Genomic DNA, 14291 nt, shown 5'->3' with positions numbered 1-14291 from the left:
GATCATCAAACTCTTCAGGAGTCATCCTCTTTGGGCCATCATTCCTTTAAACAACATGTCATGGAATGTAGTGAAGTGAATGACCGTCACGAACATCCTAAGGGCACAACACAGGCATCACATAAACGTTTTTCTGTAGTGTTGATATTGTGTTCGCACTAGTATTGTTGTATAAGGATACACATCCTGCCTAGTTAAACAGACACATGGCAGGATACACGTGGCCTCACTTGATCCCCAGATCTTCATCAGTAATCAGATCTTGTTTCAGGTATTCAATATTTATCAGTGGAGTTTATAAATGTCTTTGGAGTGTCAGTTACAAAAGAAGTGTCTGTGACTCCTCAGAGTAACAGCCTGAGTCGCTCTTCTAATCCTCACTGGATTATTCTCTTTTTGTGCATACAGTTATTTTATCTCTGATATCACTAATGCTGTACGCTGTTATCGGCCTCTGCAGCAATAGCAATTCAGCGGATTTGGAGTTTGTTGTCTTTTCCCCTATAGTTCACTGAGAAGCCAAAGACTCCCAATGACACACTGGATATGAGTAATAAGAAAACTAAATGAGGAACCAGACAGACTCAGACAGACAGACATCATACAAAATGGAAGAAAGTAAAGGATTATGATAATTTGTGCTAATTTTGTGTTAATTCTCGTTCTGAGGACTGTAGTTCTCCAGTGTCACAGCAGCTACTCAGAGAGGATTTGTGAAGCTTTACCTCCCTAGGCCGTATCTCCTCACCCTGTCTCCCCCCTCTTTCATCTGGGTCTCCTCTCACCTGTCTGTCACTTCCTCTGGTGCTGCAGGGCCTCGTGTGAAATACAAACTCAACAAGGTATAGGGATAGAGCTGTGATGCTAACCTCTATGTTGATATGAATATATATTTAGTTGATCGACCTTCCCCCCAAAATCTATGTTTTCATCAAATGTTGTGATGCAATAGAGGTAAAGAATTGAAGTGTAGCAGAGTAAACACTTCAGTCCGATGATATCATTATACCAGCAATCTCAGTATGCACATTGGCAGATTCATATGTGCGGGGAATACTAATTTTGTTTACGTAAAAGCAGCACTTATTTTCCTGCTCATTTTCATCAAACGTTGTTGGACGTGTATGGTTCCAATTAGCTCTGTGCACATCTATAAAGGAGCCGCACATCAGTATTTATGATCTGCAATTGGCCGTTACTTACATGCTGTGTCGCTGGCCCTACTCCCCCTTAGTTAAACACAATTATTACTCTGCTGGAGACTAAATCATTTCAAGCAGTATGCAAATGAATATCATAATTTGCTCAATAAGTGTGTTCTTGCTATTTTTCGCCTGACAAAACACGAGTCATCAATCGCAGCCTAAGACTATGCCAGTGTTTTAGATGTATCTATTAGACCCTCCAGAAAAACGCGGGCAAAAATCCTTGATTATGCGATTAAACATGCGGGGTTTTATGTGATTTTATGCGGTGAAATTGCGGTTAGTTGCGAAATATGCGGAAAGTTGCGAAATATTTTTTTTACAATATTGGGCTGTCTTATTTATTCTCTTTCACACACAACCTGCCATTAACGTTAAACCCCTTTACTATTCAATTAAACACATTCAATGTTTATTTATTGTTAAAGTAATAGGGCTATTTTCATCACACTCTCTCACACACACACACACACACACACACTTCTCCGCCTCATTCTGTTTTCATTTACTCGTTCGTTATCTGACCAGCTTCAATCTTGTAGGCTACTCACCTCGTTTCTTGTAGCCCTCGAAAGGGTTTTGGAGGTTGATGTCTCGGTGAACGTGAGTTGTTTGGCTTTCTTGTCCGCAGCAGCAGAAAGCATGTTCGAATGTTTGAATGAATCAAAGTGGGTCGTCACCGTCGATGTTCTCTTATGCTCCAACACATCGGGGTACTGCTTTGCCCGGTCTTTAGCAGAAATGTTCGTCAGTTAATGAGATGGATTAGATTTTTTCATCTTGGTGTTTTCTCTCTCGTGTGAGTTCCACACGTTCGCTCTACGGTGTTGTTTACCTTCTGTGATGCGCGAGCTGATGACGTCGCGTCATCATCATCACTTCACGTCAAAACGAGTTAACTTTTTTTCCCCTCAATTTTGTGGGGAAAAATGCGGGGATTATGCGGCCTTTTGATAAATATGCGGCCTTTTAAAAATCTGCGCCATTTTGCTGATTATGCGGTAAATTCTGCGATCGCAGAATCGCGTTTTTCTGGAGGGTCTAATCTATAAGATTGCATTTCACATACATTTAACGATATAGTTGTGGATATGATTTTGAAATGGTAAACCAGAACTACAAAAAGTGGTTATGGTTAAAAATGTTAAAAATCCAAAAATAGTAACCTGCCTTTCAGCTGAGAGTATAGGAGCCGTGGGACGCATGTCTCTTAAGTAAACTGCTGTGTCATTAAGCTCCCAAACTGGCTTGATAACATTAAAGCAGCGATAAACACAGCATGTTTATAGCTGCTGTAATGTGAAGTGCAACAGTTTGTCAGGCTTTATGATCAGTGCTTTGATGATCAATAGAAAACTATGTGTTTATTACACTATTTTAAGTTCCATTTGAAATTTGTCGATGGCTGTTGCATATCAGGTTTGATATAGGTGACACACTGATATCAAATAGTTCAGTTTATTATACTTTTTCTAAAAACCTTATCACAAATGGATTTACCTTAGGTGTGCACCGGAGACTATTTTTGTGTTTCCCTTAAGCTGAAGTAATAGTTTTAAATATTAAATCCTGTATCTGACACTAACACAGTTTCATATAAGTAAAGATTTGTCTAATTTCTTCGAAGCCACATACATCTTTTGCACTGTAAGTGTTTCATGTTTACAACTTTACGCCAATCTAAATGCAACCTGTGGTTTCGATCTGTGGCCTTGGGGAACCATATCAATAGAATGAGTTAAAACAACCAAAACATATTTGAGATGGACAGTACTAATAACCATCTGTGAAAGCAAGAATATTGATGCACATGGATATTAATTATATATATGTAGTATTCAAATATTTGTATTGATGAGTGGTACGACATGTCCTCATTTACTTATCTTGAGCTGGGGTCAAGTTGAACTGTTTTGATGTTAACAGACATTACAGACTGAAAACTGCAACACTCACAGATAATGTAAGACCATCTGCACTTGTGTTATGACATTGACCTTGTCACAAGTTAATCATCTGATAATACTTTTGATATACAAATATGCGCGCTTCATACAGGGGTAAGGCAGTCAAGATACAGTATGTGGTATTTAGTCTGTATGTTATACAACTATATGTTTATTCAAAGGTCTGGCAACAATTTAGAAATATTAACATTCTTTCTTCAGAAGATTAAACATAGCTTTCCTCATTGTAGATGGATCAATCCACAACAGGGTGTGTAAACAGACTCTGGGAGCACAACACTCCCAGAGACACTCTGCATCTGTTTTCAAAGACAAAAGACTTCAAACCGAAGGCAAAATTGTCTCTGAAATTAAATTGTTGTTAAATTAGCTATAAAGCTTTTGCTCGTCACTTTAGAGACTACCATTGGGAACCAGATATGATATTTTTTGGAAACATTTACTCAGTCATATGAAATAAATGGGTAACAGCTGCACAAAACGTTTTTCTAAAATATAATGCAAAGCATTCACAGCTTAGCCATATGCAAGTCACTGTGCAAAAACGTATCTATTCCAAAGTAGGAAAAAGCACAGAATTTCTTCTGCTGAAGTGTCAACAAGGAGGGAGCTGTTTCTGGTGGAAACTATTTCCTGCCTTTAGACACATTCTGACTTTTGAACCATTTCCAGAATGTGATGTAATTACCGGAAGCGGTTATCAAAAAGTGACAACTGAGCTGGCTATCAATGTGCGATTGGATTTCCTTCAGAATGTTCAAGTGTGAAAGAAGAACACACACACACACACACACACACACACACACACAAACTGCTGAAATCCTGTCCCCAAGGATGTTCACACAGACCAGTAATGGAAGCTAACAAAAAAGTGGAACTGGCTTACCAACAGTCAAACAGTCAAAGTGTGATAAGTGCAGTTTGTTCAGTGGGTGACTGCTAGCTTCTTTATCCTTTTTATTTGTATAATTTCAAGGAGTCCGAGGGCTGAGATGGTGATTGATGAGAACAAAAGCAGCTTGAAAGGAGTTTTTTAAAGCTCTGACAAATGTCATTAAAAGTTTGCACAATGTCTTATCTGATATCTTTCATATCTCTCTTCTTAAACCTTTTGCAAGGCGGAAACATGAATAGTGTGCCCAATATCTGATTTCAGCTGAATTAATTTCAAGGCAAGGCAAGTTTATTTATATAGCACGTTTCAACACAAGGCAATTCAAAGTGCTTTACAAAAAATGAAAGACATTAAGAAAATGGCATTTAAAATCAGTCATTAAAAAGAAAAGCTAATAAAATAAACATTAAAAGAAAAAATACATGGATAAAAGTTACAGTGCAGTCTAAGATATGAATAGTTCAATTAAACATGAAAAGAAAAAGTACATGGATAAAAGTTACAGTGCAGTCTAAGATATGAATAGTTCAATTAAAAGCAGCGACAAAAAGAAAAGTCTTCAGCCTGGATTTAAAGGTAGTCAGAGTTGCAGCGGACCTGCAGGTTTCTGGGAGTTTGTTCCAGATATTTGGAGCATAATAACTGAACGCTGCTTCTCCATGTTTAGTTCTGACTCTGGGGACAGAAAGCTGACCAGTCCCTGAAGACCTGAGAGATCAGGATGGTTCATAATTTAGCAGGAGGTCAGAAATGTATTTTGGGCCTAAACCATTCAGTGCTTTATAAACCAGCAGCAGTATTTTGAAATCTATTCTTTGACACACAGGAAGCCAGTGTAAAGACTTCAGAACAGGAGTGATGTGATCCACTTTCAGTTAAAAAGTTATTTCAGTTTCAGATTAAGTCTCTTAAATCCAGATTCAGGGGGATCATATAATGTTTTAAGGGGCAAACCTAACCAAAGAGTCACATTTCTAAATCATCACTTGCTGAACAAAAATAAAACGTTATTTTCTCAGATGTGCGTCCGGTTGCCGGGCAGCATCTCGTTATATCCAGCTCTGTACTTTGACCAACTCCTTGAAAAGTATTTGGGAAAAGTGTGTACAGGAAACATTCTTCTAATGTGTGCCGTTGACTGCCTTGATGTATAAAAGTATTAGGAGAGCACTCCACAAGATTGAAGAAAAAATGTGCTCCAACAACTATGCATTTTTCTTCCCACCTCTGTGAGTTATATGACAAAAATGGTCTCAACCGGCACTCATGATAAGAAGCACATTCATCTCAGACCTCCTGGGAAAAGCTTTAAGAAACAAATGATTTCTAAAATACAGCTGCATTCATTTGTATCAATAGGATACTAAACAAGGCCCGGAAAGAAAGAGAAACTTAGCCGGAGGTTAAAACCACTTCGAAAGGAAAAACTCCTGCTGAGGAAGAAAATACTGGCAATGAATCCACTCAATGCCCTCAAGACAAGATAAGTAAGAGGTGAGACCTGCAGAAAATACACTACAAGAATGAGAAAAACTACTTAGTTTAAAGTCCTCTTTAGTTTCTACTAGCTTATGGTTAAACGCCGGGTTACGTATTGTAACCCTTGTTATATTAGCACAGGCTCCGCCCTCTACTGGACTCTATGGGTACTACCTTATCATGCAAGCATTCACCTACTGAGATTTCTATAGACGTAGCCAGCCCCGGGGCGGGCCTACCTGAATGCGTGCGCATCTCACTTCCGTATAAAAGGAGGCCCCGCCTCCTGACCATCATTCTTCACTACTCGAGTGGTATAGGACAGACAGTGCCCCAGGGTAGAGGGCTCCGCCTGTGCTAATATAACAAGGGTTACAATACGTAACCCAGCGTTATATCTCTCACAGGCTCCGCCCTCTACTGGACTCTATGGGTACAGTGAGCGGAGCCCCGATGTATGCACGCACTGTCGTCCAGCACACCGTTCCACCTCACTGTCCCTGACCGGCTTTAGCAGCCGCTGCGCCTCACTCACCTCTCCCTCGGTTGTAACCGTGGAGAAGTCCAGGCTGCGGCCGATAGAGCACACCCTCACATGCTTGCCTCGCAAAAAAGTGTGCTCGAAAACAGTGCTGAGGTCTCCCCTGCGTCCGCTTATAGGCAGACAGGGAAAGTCTGCAGCTGTATGGGTTCACTATGCACCCTCTCTCCTGAGTCCCTAAAGAGCACGGGGAGAGCGCAAGTGCCCCCTATGTCCCCACACTCAGACACTGACCCTGTGCAGAGTGTGTATGGACTATAGTATGGAGGGCTCTCCCCCTCCTGCCCCCAGGCAGGCGAGGGGAGCCCTTTAGCCCTGTAAGGGCCCAAAGCGCATTACGTCACCCCGCGACCCTCCAGGAGTCCGGAGAAACGTAAGCGCATTTACGCCCGGGGAGGGGGTCAGATGCCCACTGACCCACAGACCCCCCCTCCTCACCAGTCCTGTGTTGCCCCAGCAAACACAGACGCTGAGAAAAAGCCAGACATATCCAAGAGATAAAACTTTATGAAGGGACCTGGCGTCGACCAAGACGCCGCCGTGCATATGTCCTCCACACTCACACCGTTGAATAAAGCTGTCGACGCAGCCACAGCTCGTGTGGAGTGCACACGGACCCCCGTGGGACAGGCTCTCCCTGCCTGCTCGTAGGCGTGTGCAATGCCTCCGCAAAGCCAGCCTGCCAGGCGTTTCTTGGACAGAGCTTTTCCAGTCACCCCACCCCCGAAGCACACAAACAGCTGTTCAGTGCATCTCAGGGTAGCTGTGCGCTCTACATAACATGCTAACGCGCGCACCGGGCAGAGGAGGTGTAATTTAGCTTCCCTGGCCCCACCATGGGGTGGAAGACTAAATCCCCCCAACTGAATAGCCCTCGACCTGAACGCACTCCTTAGGCTCTTGGGCACAAAGGAGGGGTCTGAGTGTCGCCCCGCTCCGGTCACCCCGGGCCCGAATCAGTAAACAGCTTGGGTGCACCGACAGAGCGGTTAACTCGGACACTCTTTTGGCTGACGTTAAGGCAAGTAGCAACGCTGTCTTCCACGACAGTGCTTTCAGGGAGGAGAGCTCCAGAGGCTCAAATGGCTCTGTGACCAGAGCCTCGAGCACCAGCGGCAGGTCCCACTGCGGGGTGGAGGCGCGCACTACTGGGCTCAGCCTCCTGACCCCCTGTAAAAACCGCAACATCAGTGGATGAGAAAAGGCTGACCTGCCGTTGAATCCCTCATGACCGGACGAGATGGCTGCTGCATACACTTTACAGTAGAATGAGCAAGTCCTCTGTCCACCAATAACTGTGAAAAGGACAAAATAGAGCCCAACTCACAATATAGGGGCTCTATTTTCCGCTCCTCACACCATCGCTGGAATCCCAGCCACTTCGGCCTGTAACAGGCTGTGGTGGATCCTGCTCTAGCTGCCTGGATAGACTGAATAACGCTATCAGACAATCCACCCTGTCTCAGCCTGTCCCTCTCAGGAGCCAAGCCTGGAGAGGACGGCCCAGAGTGGGTAACGCCCCGATTGCACCTGCCTCTTGAGACATCGCCCCCCAGAACTGGGGAATTGCCCAGGGCTGGCCCACCTTCATCTGTGTCATCTCTGAGTACCACGGAGCACCGAAGCGATCCGGCGCTACCAGAATGACTGCCAGACGTTCTCGCCTCACTCTCCCCAGGAGAGGGAGAATGAGACGCAGCGGTGGAAAGGCGTAGAGCCGCTTCCTTGGCCATGGCTCGTGTGCAAACGCGTCCACCCCTAAAGGCGGGTCGTCGCTCAGGGCTATTGAGAACCACAAGGCACAGTGGCTGTTGCGCCGGCTGGCGAACAGATCCACTTCCGCTCTCCCGAACTGGGCCCAGATCTGCTTCACCACCTCTGGGTGAAGCGTCCATTCGCCATCCAGTTATTTTAGCCGGGCCGGCTAAAATGATTGGTCATGCTTTTTACAGCGCCACGGCTTCCACAGATGACGTTTTTTTATATATTTATTGTCAAAGCATTTAATGTATTCATTGCTATCGGGATGTTAAGAGCATTCCATGGAATATAACAAAAAGTGTATCTCGAGCCGGTTTCTCAAACTTACCTACCCCACCTTTCACAACATGAAAGAGCAACACTGTTCCTGTGTGGCATGGCCAATAGCAGCAGACAGGATGGTAATATATAATAAAATAGTCTGTTTTGTGCTTTCAACTTGACAACTGGTAATGTAAAAGTCTTTCCTCATCAGCCAGTGCTATGGAAGATGAGTGGGGGTGTGTGGCACAACATGTGTCTACTTCCAAACTGCATGGAGAACGAAACACCTAACCAATGGCAGGACATGATAACCTCTACTTCTGCACTGATTTCAATGAAAAGCAACACCAAATGACATCTGTATGTTTATAGCCATATGAGTAATTCAATTGATGCACATGTCAATTATCTCAGGAAACAGAAAGAAGCTGAATGTTTATTTCCAGGGGAAAGAGTGAGGACTACTCAATTACTGATTTGTAAATGCTTATCTATATGATGGACATCACATTATAAAGGATTCCTCATGGAGTAATATTTGATGATGTAAGGTTTTCTATCTACTCCTTTGATATATATATATATATATATATATATATATATATATATACAGCAATTCATTACAATGTTTTAAATGTATCTGTTTTTAGTCATGCCACATCAAACAGGCACATTTAGTTGCACTTCTCCAGTTTATTGACCTGAATATTGTCCTGCATGTCCCTCATTGGACACTCCTGTATTGGCCTCAGCCTCATATACAGTACCTGACCTGCCTTTGTAGGTGTGCCCTTGGCTAATATGTCTGTGGATGCATATAATTTGTTGTCTTTCATGTTTTATTTTATAGCTATGATTTATCTCTGCTCCATTCTTCCCTTCTTAAATGATAACCATGATGAAAGCCACAAGCCGAAAGGTATTGATCTTACTATAAAGTTGTTGCCCATGCTGCTGGAGTTTTGACCTCTTCTGATCAGCCAGTATGAAAACTTCAATAGAAATCTAATGTTTCATTTGATTTTTTATATCAAAGTTCTGGCAGTGTAATAAAAGTACTTGCTCCATATAAACTGCCATATTTTATACTAGAATCAATTAAGTGCCTTAACATTTTAAACTTGACTGTAGTGAAGTGATCGCATTGCACAGCCAAAACATTTCACATTTTGAATCAGAAAACCCTTTTAGAAAGCCTGATGCTCTGTTCCTCCCCCTGTGACTGAGAGAAACCTTGACTCAAAGCTGTTCCTCTCTGCTGCACATCGACGACTCCCTCGACGACCACTCTGCTGTCACCACATGCTCTATTTCCCCTCCAAATGTGAATACTCTCATCCCTCTGTCTTCTGTACTGCTTACTGACAAGTGGCTGTGTGTGTGTACGTACAGTATGTGCATACTTGTGCATGAGTTCTATACTGGCTGCATGAATGAATGATTGTGTGCGTGTGTAGTCAGCATTTTCTCTATTTTCCTCCGCAATTAAATAGACTCCCACATAATTCCATTAGTACCCATTTCAGTGGAGGCTTTTACTGTTTCTGAACTCGTTCCAAGTATGCTTGTGTGTGTGTGTGTGTGTGTGTGTGTGTGTGTGTGTGTGTGTATGTGTGTGTGTGTGCGTGTGTGTGTGTGTGTGTGTGTGTGTGTGTGTGTGTGTGTGTGTGTGTGTGTGTGTGTGTGTGTGTGGTGTGTGTGTGTGTGTGTGTGTGTGTGTGTGTGTGTGTGTGTGTGTGTGTGTGTGTGTGTGTGTGTGTGTGTGTGTGTGTGTGTGTGCATGTGTGTGGGGGGAGACTGAGGCTCTCTCAGGAGGTGCAGAGGCAGGGAACAGTGGGACTGAATGTCGGACATTTTGGATAGCTTCCAATCCGATACAGGGCAATACCTTGCGTCTTCCCCCTGGCTCGGCTGACTTTTAATTTCTTTATCCCAGTGACCAATGCATAAAAGAAAAGGTCCTACTGCATTTACAGCCAAGGTCAGTGCAGTGGAGTGTACTGTGCTGTGATGTTAAGATGTTGAATAGAAGCTACTCTGTCCTGCACAGACACAGACACACAACACACATACACAAACACTCACACATTTGTATGCACACAAAAAGGAAAGGAAGGAAATTCATTTATTCAAACAAAGACATTATTTTAATCCCATAGACAGACATTGCAGGAGCCAAAACCGTGTGTGAAATTACAAATGTAATGCAGCATTTCTCCTATGTTACCCATATTTAATCCATTTACAGCCATTTTGCTTAACTGGCATGAAAGCCATGCATGTCACAGCCTCCTGCTAATGGTTTTATCATAATTGTTTGGCTTTCCCCTGCCAGCCTGATAAATATGTAGGCTTCCATGTTCATTAATAACCTGTCAGTCAAATTAAAGCGGCACGGCAGCAACCACAAAACACACACGTGCTTATATTTATGCATGAACATGACCTAAACATACAAGGACATGCAAACACCTTCGGAGACACTAAACATGCAGGTATACTGTCATGAAAGGTGCACCTGTGCAGTCACTTGTCCATCCATCACCAGCATGGTCATTAGGCGCCTCACGGTGTGCAGATGTTTTTTTCACTTTGTAATCCTTCCAAAACTTTACACACCAGCCTAGTTTAACATTTAGCCAACTGAAGAAACCGGGCATTATCTCCAGATTTTTATTTTTAGCCCCACTTACCACCGGTCTTTCCTGCCTACTTGTTTTGCCTTCTCCTCTCCAATTCTTCTTATCCTCCTCTCCTCTCTCATGTTGTTCCCTACTGGATGCTCATTAACAGCTCACCCAGAACTCATGCCTGGACAGAGACCCCCAATCAAACAGGAAATAATCATATTTGTGTGGTGCAGTGGCTGTGAGCTACCACCGGGGGTCGGTAGTGTGCCACAAAGTATTTGCCTTTTTCAAAACCTGTCATGTGTTATTATTAAGCTTAAAATACCCTCAAAATAATAGTTAGTTCTCATCTCAGAGGCATATAGACTGACTGAATTAACAAGTGAAGGTCACCTTTTCTGAAAATTATATTTTCCTTTGCTTTCTTGCAGATTATTCCAGTCAAACTCCTGTACCAAGCAACCCAAACATGAGTGACAGAGTAAGTAGGCAGAGGGAGAGGGGTGAAATCAAACTGTACTTGAGGTAATATGGGACGAAGCTAGAAGGATGTAGCAGATGGCAGACAGATGGAGGCACGAGGCCAGCAAGGAGAGACGAAGAGAGAGAGGAGAAAGGGCAGGATCGAGGGTGAATCCATCAGCATCTTGCTGTGAGGCGTGACAGAGCGCCGGACAGATAGATGGATGCCTGCTTACTGAGGGGCAGAGCAGCTTGCTCTTCACTCCTCTGTCTTTTGCTGGACTCACCTGGATGCCATATTGACACATATGCTGACACAGCACCGCTACACATCAACCCACTGCACACACAAACACTTAAAATTCACAGTTGGTACTAAAAATAGAAAACGGGCACAGCAGAGGGGCAGACAGCCACATCATTGTTTATAATAGGATTCATATCAATATAATGCCAGGCAATTTCAGGGCTTTACTCGATCAAATATTTTAAATACATGTTTACACATCTGTAGCTTATTGAGAACAGCTATCGCTATTGATCAGCGCCTGATTGGGTGAATAGATAATGCTAATAACGCTGTGGTCCCTCAGTGCAGGGGATATAGAGTCAGAGGGAGATAAGTTGGTGAAGAAGTCGAACGCTGAGCAGATTCTGCCTAAGGGCTGTGAGCCAATATCCGTCACTGTGGCATTAATTATATTCTCTATTCATTAGAGCACACCCTGGGGACAGCAGTTATTAGACACAGCCCAATTAGGCCTGCAGTGAGCTAACGATGCCTGGCCGGGCGAGGGGCAGGGGGACGGATAAGGATACCTAGAGGGCTGCAGCAGTGCCCCCATCAGCCCCTTTAGTAGACGAAGGAAAAAAGGATGATGTAAAAGGAAATGTAATCTTACAAGCCATATCCTCAAAGAAATCCTTCTTTGAGGAGTTTATGAGAGAAAACATTAGTATGGTTCATCTTCCATGGAGTACTCATAAAGCTCATGTCTGTGGATGAGGAGAATAAATTAGAGAAAACCTGTATCCCACACTGACACTAAATCTGCACCAGAAATAAACCTCTTCAGAGACAAGAGCTCAGTGGCATGTTGATATGATGGACATGTGAATGTGTGTGTGGGGCAGTCTCTGAGTGTAGCTGTGGATTGTTTCATCTCATCCTGTAAGCCCGTGTGTATCCTCATACTTCTGAGATTTCAATAGTTGTATTGCTCCAAGAAAGCTGCTTGGGAAAAGTTACTGTCCCATGAAAGACAATGACATCTTCTATTGCTCATTTTTAAGGTCCCACAAGGACAAAGTGAGACAGAGCCTTACTTTTGAGGAGATAATACCTCATCTTTATGATGTGGCGAACATCTTTGAAATCTGGGCATTAGCAGATGAGTGGAGCTTTACTGTCAGCGGTGCCGGCTATGAAACTTTTTAATGTCACATTTTATATTAATGTGTATTTCATGAAAATGACACTGTCAGAGCTAAATTGGTTTGTGAAATTAGGATGCCCCTCCGATCGAACATGAAGTCCGGATCCATTTAAAGCTGTTCAGATGTTAGAACACAGCAGCACCGTATTGATTTCCTCGCAGCACTCATCCTCCCTTTCTTGGGAAACGTCCTCACTTTCAGGTTTCTCTCTCTCCCTCACCACTGTAGGTGCACTGGTGGCTGCCCTGGATCAGACAAAGCAGATTGGCTGTTATGGCTTGAGGTGAGGTGAATCAACGTATCAGCACTTCTTTGATGCAGGGCCTGTTTCCCTACAGCGTGTCTTTGGTTGATTAAACACATCGACGGACCTGTCAGCAGGCTGGAGGGATGGCCCGCTGCAGAACGCCGCGGCAACGCTTCTCCACCATTTCTAGCTGGAGGCTAAAAGATAAAGGCAAAACTGGGTGTAAGGTGATGTCAGCACAAAAACATTTGACAACACAGAAAAGGGCGTCTTCATCTCCCATGTTTCTCTCCTCTTCTCATCCTGCCGCCCACTCAGAGCTCCATGACTAAACAACAAGCTCACTATCCATGGCAGTAGCAGTCCCATCTGAATACTAAATAGACAGTCATATCCTGTAATTGCTTCAGCCTGCTAACTGTCCTTTACTGAATTAATAATTTCTCTCTTGCTCTCTCTCATTCCCCTTGTCCCTCATTGTCTCCCCATCTGTCTCTCTAACTACCTCTGTCTCTGAGGGTGAGCTGATGCAATGATATCGATGGCTTCCTGACTTCAGCGCATACATGGGCTGATTATGCACTTTCCCCCTCCAATCTAATCCAGCTAATGATCCAGGGATTTCATATTTATTAGGCAGCGCAGCATCATTTATCATTTCCCAGCGCCTGACATAAATAGTCATATTGGCTTTCAGTAAATGAGAAGCAGGCAGGGGCATGAACCTATACTGTCTGGAACCTGTATTGATGATGCCTCCTTATACTATACTATAAGGAGGCATCATCAATGAAGTACAAATTAAGAAAAACGTATATTAAAGTGCACTTTTTACAAGAGTACTTAAATACATTTCTAATGAAGTGTATTTAAGTATTTGTTATTAAACCATGCTAATAGGGTATTACAAAATAGTAAAAAAAGAATTGTACTTTCGATAAGTATACTTAATGACTACTATAAGTATTTGCAATGTAGTACGTATAGCGAAAGTGTACTTACTTGCAATTCACAATACACTTAGTTTCAAGTACACTTTTAATAAGCACACTGAAATACCACTTTAAGTATTTCAGAAATAGTATATTTATATTTAGTACATTAAAATTGAACTAAATTACATCTATTTTGAATTATACTTTTTAAAAGTACATTTTAAACATACTTTCAATTAAGCACACAAAGTAGAAGTATACTTGTATACATTTTTGTATACTTACATTATATTTCTAATACACTAAAGTATACTATTTTTTTTCCTGGGTATAACCGGTACAAAACAGGTATTTGTCTCACAGAATCATTATACGATTCTCCACAAAACTGCCCTTGCAATTAGACAGACAGTAAATATATTCTAGATGGCTGTTTTCATGTTTTTCTTGCACAAATGACTGTCTGGA

This window comes from Gymnodraco acuticeps, unplaced genomic scaffold, assembly GCF_902827175.1.
Source record: "Gymnodraco acuticeps unplaced genomic scaffold, fGymAcu1.1, whole genome shotgun sequence".
Taxonomy (NCBI): Eukaryota; Metazoa; Chordata; class Actinopteri; order Perciformes; family Bathydraconidae; genus Gymnodraco; species Gymnodraco acuticeps.
The sequence above is the reverse complement of the archived record's forward strand: the minus strand, read 5'-3'. Positions refer to the sequence as shown.